Raw genomic sequence first — 6,012 nt, forward strand, 5'->3', positions numbered from 1 at the left:
GCGGGGGGGTTGACAGTGACGATTCATAACGGATTGAGATTAACAATCTGTGACACAGAGAGCTGGTCACACATATTATCGCAACTGCAATAATGAAAATATAAACATCTGTGATGGATATATGGTGCATCTCTTTCTCTTCATTTGAGGTAATACAGGGGTTACAAGTCAGGATAATACTGTGTGTGCAGAGCTGAGTAAAGGTTATGAATTTAGTTTTTTATTAATTAGTTCGATTATTGCCCCGTGGCCATGCGCACACACAAACACACACATGCACACACGCACACACACGTGCACACACACAAGTACACAGTACATTTCGCAGAGTAAATTTTACTCAAACTGAATAAAGCATAATATGGGGGATCAAACGTTTGATGTCAGATCGCAGGCGCTTGTAATGCGTTTAGGTCTGCGTCCGCTGGAACGTATTTCATGCCATACATGCATGTGCACATGCACACACACACACATGCACACACACAAGTACATGCATGTGCGCATGCTATGGCATTATTTTGATGTCAGCTGCACACACACACACACACACACACACACACACACACACACACACACACACACACACACACACACACACACACACACACACACACACACACACACACACACACCCTACAGTAGCCTATATCTTGAACAGTGCTGATGATACTGAGAGCTGTGAGTGCTGCAGGAAGAGAGGCGTCTTTGATGGCTAATTAGTGTAGGCAGCTGTCGGAACGGTAATGGCAGAGGTTTTATAAGTTTTGATACTGGTTATATATATCTATTTCACAGCTCTCTCTCTTTGTTCTCTTAGGGATTATCGGGTTGCTAAGGAGGAGAGAGAGGGAACATCGAATTTCCACTCCTCCCGTGGCCGGTGTGACCACATTAATTATAGATATCGGGAGCGGTAGTTACATGCTCTCTACGTTATTTTTAGATACAAGGGGCTGATTTATTTCTTTAATCAAGACGACAGGTGTCAGCTCCGTTCATAAGGAAGGGACTGGATAAACTACTTGCTAGTTGTCAAGCGGTGACATTTTGAGGTGCGAGGGGTCTATTTGTGGAGACATGCCGCCAGGCTAAAGGGTAGGGAGGTGTAGGTGAGGGTGACATCCAATTATTTAGTAACCCCTTATTGAAAAGCTACGTGTTACGGTATGCATGACCAGTGTACTACATGGCATGCACTGAATGGGTGCAAGGGAGGACTGAAGGGTGCAAGGGAGGCTTAAACACATGGGGTCTCGTTCTGACTTCCTTACTATCCATGGACTGTACGTGGACAGTCTGTACGTGGACTTCACTGCCCACCTTGGCCTCTACAGATCAAATCAAATCAAATCAAATGTATTTGTATAGCCCGAAATCACAACGAATTGCCCCCATGAGCTTCACAGATCAAGAAGAAACATCACAACAGTCCCAGTCTTTCCCCAATGAAGATAAGGAACAACTGTCTAAAACCTAGCAATAGAAAAAGAAAAAAACTCAGGCGCTATGGAGGAGAGAAACCTCAGATGTGCTGTTCAAAGGGGATCCCCCCATCAGGGTGTCTGTGATATTACGGTAGATGGATGGAGAATAGAACATGCGAATAATTGCTATGTGCATCTATATATACATGTATATACACATATACATACATACATACATACATACATACATACATACATACATACATACATACATACATACATACATACATACATACATACATACATACATACATACATACATACATACATACATACATACATACATACATACATACATACATACATACATACATACATACATACATACATACATACATACATACATACATACATACATACATACATACATACATACATACATACATACATACATACATACATACATACATACATACATACATACATAGTAGCAATAGTATCTAAAGTATATAAGATTTTTTTTTAAATTAAAATAATAATAGAGCTAAGAACAAAAAAGCATACAGTAGGAATACAAGCGCTGGTGTGAAAAATAAGATGAAGGCTCAAAGTCAAGGCTTCGTGTTGGAAGCTGTGCTTGTACTCCGTATTCCTAGCAAGGTGCTCTAGGGATGGCATACTTCAGGGTTGGGTGATGATAATTATATATTATAGAAAGCAAGTGGAACGTTGTCCAACTCTCTGTGTAGGAAAATGCTTGAGACTGCCTGAACCGGAACTACTTACGAGGCGGTCACTGTCACTTCATAGTGTAGTGTGGTAGTGAAAGGGTTAAACAAGGGGGGCGACAGTGGGTCGGGAGGTAGAGCAGTCGTCTGGTAATCCGGAAGTTCCTGGTTCAATTCCCGCTCCTCCCGGGCAGCGTGTCGAAGTGTCTTTGAGCAAGACACTTAACCCCTAATTGCTCCTGATGAGCAGGTTGGCACCTTGCATGGTTGCCTCCGCCGTCGGTGTGTGAATGTGTGAGTGAATGCGGTAAAATGTGAGGAACAAATTGTAAAGCGATTTGGATAAAAACGCTATATGAATGCAGCCATTTACCATAGTTCTGGGAGGGAAAAGGTGCAGTATGTGTTCATTGCAATTATTATTAATTAAATTTTTTTTTTTCACTTTTTCTGTATTTTGCTCCAATTTAGTCGTTATGCCAATTCCGTTCCTGGTCGTTGCGCGCTCGGCCTAGGGAGGGTACCACATGCCTCCTCCGATACATGTGGAGTCAGCCAACCGCTTCTTTTCACCTTACAGCAAGGACTCTCACTGGGGGAATGTAACGTGTTATTTCCCCCCATCCCCTCCCTGCTGAACAGGCGCCCCGACCGACCAGTAGGAACCGCAGTTTACAACGACCAGGACGCCTGAATACTTTAGACAACAAATGTTTGTTTCCGCGTCTCTGATTGGCCAGGTCATTTCTGGTCATGTGACATGTACGCCCAATCGTGGGACCGCAAGTCTCTACACTGGTTAAGCTTAGGCGCTCTTTCGAAGTTGGTTAAGGTTAGAGTTTGTCTTATAGCATGGCGATAGAACGCCTGCCCTTCTTTCGACGGTTAAGCTTAGGCACTCTTTCGATGTTGGTTAAGGTTAGAGTTTGTCTTAGAGCATGGCGATAGAACGCCAGGTAGTTTGCAGGCTGTTAGACCCAGAAATAGGCACAGAACTTGCTGTCCCACGATTGGCGCACATGTCACATGACCTGGCCAATCAGAGCGCAAAACTCGCACGCGGAAACAAACATTTGTTGTCGAAAGTATTCACGCGACCAGGACACACACCCCGCCGGCTTCCCACCCGCTAACACTGCCAATTGTGTTAGTAGGGATGACTGACCAAGCCGGAGGTACCGCTGACAGCTGGATTCGATCCCAGAGTCTCTGCGGTGGTAGGCGAGTGCATTTATGCCTCAATTATAAATTTTAAGCATTTTGTTTATGATCTAGTAAAGTGATGTTGTCTCTTAATTTCTGTTTGCGTAATAATTTATGGTTCACCACCGCAACTGTCTGTGTATATTGAGTGCATGACATAAATCAAATAATCAAATCAAATCATGTTCTGCAGATGGAAAACAAAGCTCAGGCCAGAACTTCAGGGTTGGGTGATAATTCAATATTATCATGTATCGCTTCTTGGCATCACATTGTGATGCAATTATTATATTGTCATATTGTTGCACACAACTCTGTCATCTAAATGAATGATGACCATGTTAACTAAATCTTTTTGAAAATAACAGGTCAAAACAACCCAACTGCAGTTTGATTGATATTATCTTATATAAACAAGAATAAATAATGGTTTGAATTAATTAGCTGGAAAACGCACAATAAAAAAATTTATTGATTTGTGAAAATGACAAAAAACTGAGATCTAATAACATTTTGTGCATTCACAAAATATGATTTGAACTTTGACCCTGATCGAAATGGTAAATGGCTGCTTTTTTATATAGCGCTTTTATCCAAAGCACTTTACAATTTGTTACTCACATTTTACCCATTCACTCACACATTCACACACCGATGGCGGAGGCAACCATGCAAGGAGCCAACCCGCTCATCAGGAGCAATTAGGGGTTAAGTGTCTTGCTCAAGGACACATCGACACGCTGCCCGGGAGGAGCGGGAATCGAACCGGGAACCTCCGGATTGCCAGACGACTGCTCTACCTCCCGAGCCACTTTCTTTCACTTTCTGCCCTTTCTATGAAGCAAAAACACTAGTGAGAATTCAGGAGAAAGCAATGTCAGTCCCTCAGTCGATCACTCGGTTCAACCACTTCGGTTGTCGGGTATAAAAGGAGCAGCATTTACATTTAGTCATTTAGCTGACACCTTCAACCAAAGTGTGGACAACAAGTCAGCAGGAGGGTAAGTGGGATTGTTAGCAGTCTAGCAGTGCCGAGCTTGAGTGCTTCACTCTGAGTCTATAGATATTAGCATGGTAAATTATTTGAAGATGTAGAGCGTAGGGGTCTTGAGGGTGTGTAGTTTGAATATGTAGAGCATAGGGGTCTTGAGAGTGTGTAGTTTGAAGATGCAGAGCGTAGGGGTCTTGAGGGTGTGTAGTTTGAAGATGTAGAGCGTAGGGGTCTTGAGGGTGTGTAGTTTGAATATGTAGAGTGTAGGGGTCTTGAGGGTGTGTAGTTAGAAGATGTAGAGCGTAGGGGTCTTGAGGGTGTGTAGTTTCAATATGTAGAGCATAGGGGTCTTGAGAGTGTGTAGTTTGAAGATGCAGAGCGTAGGGGTCTTGGGGGTGTGCAGTTTGAAGATGTAGAGCGTAGGGGTCTTGAGAGTGTGTATAGTTTGAAGATGCAGAGTGTAGGGGTCTTGAGGGTGTGTAGTTAGAAGATGTAGAGCGTAGGGGTCTTGAGGGTGTGTAGTTTGAAGATGTAGAGCGTAGGGGTCTTGAGGGTGTGTAGTTAGAAGATGCAGAGTGTAGGGGTCTTGAGGGTGTGTAGTTTGAAGATGTAGAGCGTAGGGATCTTGAGAGTGTGTAGTTAGAAGATGCAGAGCGTAGGGGTCTTGAGGGTGTATAGTTTGAAGATGTAGAGTGTATGGGTCTTGAGGGTGTGTAGCAGGGGCGTCGTTCTGGTATGGCAAGGTATGGCACTCGCCAAATTTAAGGAAAAAAAAATAATTATATATTTTTTTAATTGCAATTTTTTATGTTGATTTAGAATTCGAATGTCAACATTATGAACGAAGCTTCGAACTATTCGGTACAGCCCTAGCATGTTTTGATATAGTAAATTATCTCACTTTTACTAGGTGACTTTTACTGTGACTAACTGCTCTATCTAGGTCGTCCTCGGACGGGCCCTCCATCGGTGCTTCCAGTCATCCCGATCCTCCATGCATCTGGCTAGCTCGCCGGTGCTTTCTGTTCCCGCATCTCTCCTGAGTACGTCCACATAGGTTAATGTGGGACGTCCTCGTGATCGATGCCCGTGTGTTGGTTCCCACAGCACAAGTTTGCTGGTTGGCATCTCATGGTGTCTCTGGCAGTGACCTGCCAGCCTCATTCTCCTGACTGCCACTTTATCGCTTTAACTGAAATATGCCACAAAAAAAGGAAAATGGACATAGGGACGTTTTTTAATCAAAGGGCAGCAGAGACAAATGATACAGGGACACAGGTAAGGTCTTACAATGGCTTAGTGATTATAACAGTGCAGTTCAGCATTCAGTAACCCATACTTTTTGTGAATGTGTTTTTGATACTACATTCTGTTGAACACAGACCTCAAGAAGCAGAGCGTAGGGGTCTTGAGGATGTGTAGTTTGAAGATGCAGAGCGTAGGGGTCTTGAGGGTGTGTAGTTTGAAGATGCAGAGCGTAGGGGTCTTGAGGATGTGTGTAGTTAGAAGATGCAGAGCGTAGGGGTCTTGAGGGTGTGTAGTTAGAAGATGCAGAGCGTAGGGGTCTTGAGGATGTGTGTAGTTAGAAGATGCAGATCTTTGCAGATGCAAAAATATTCATCAGAGGATGTATAATTTATAAGTATATGCAATTGGCATCACA

This window comes from Notolepis coatsorum (genome assembly GCF_963971535.1).
Source record: "Notolepis coatsorum genome assembly, chromosome: 4".
NCBI lineage: Eukaryota > Metazoa > Chordata > Actinopteri > Aulopiformes > Paralepididae > Notolepis > Notolepis coatsorum.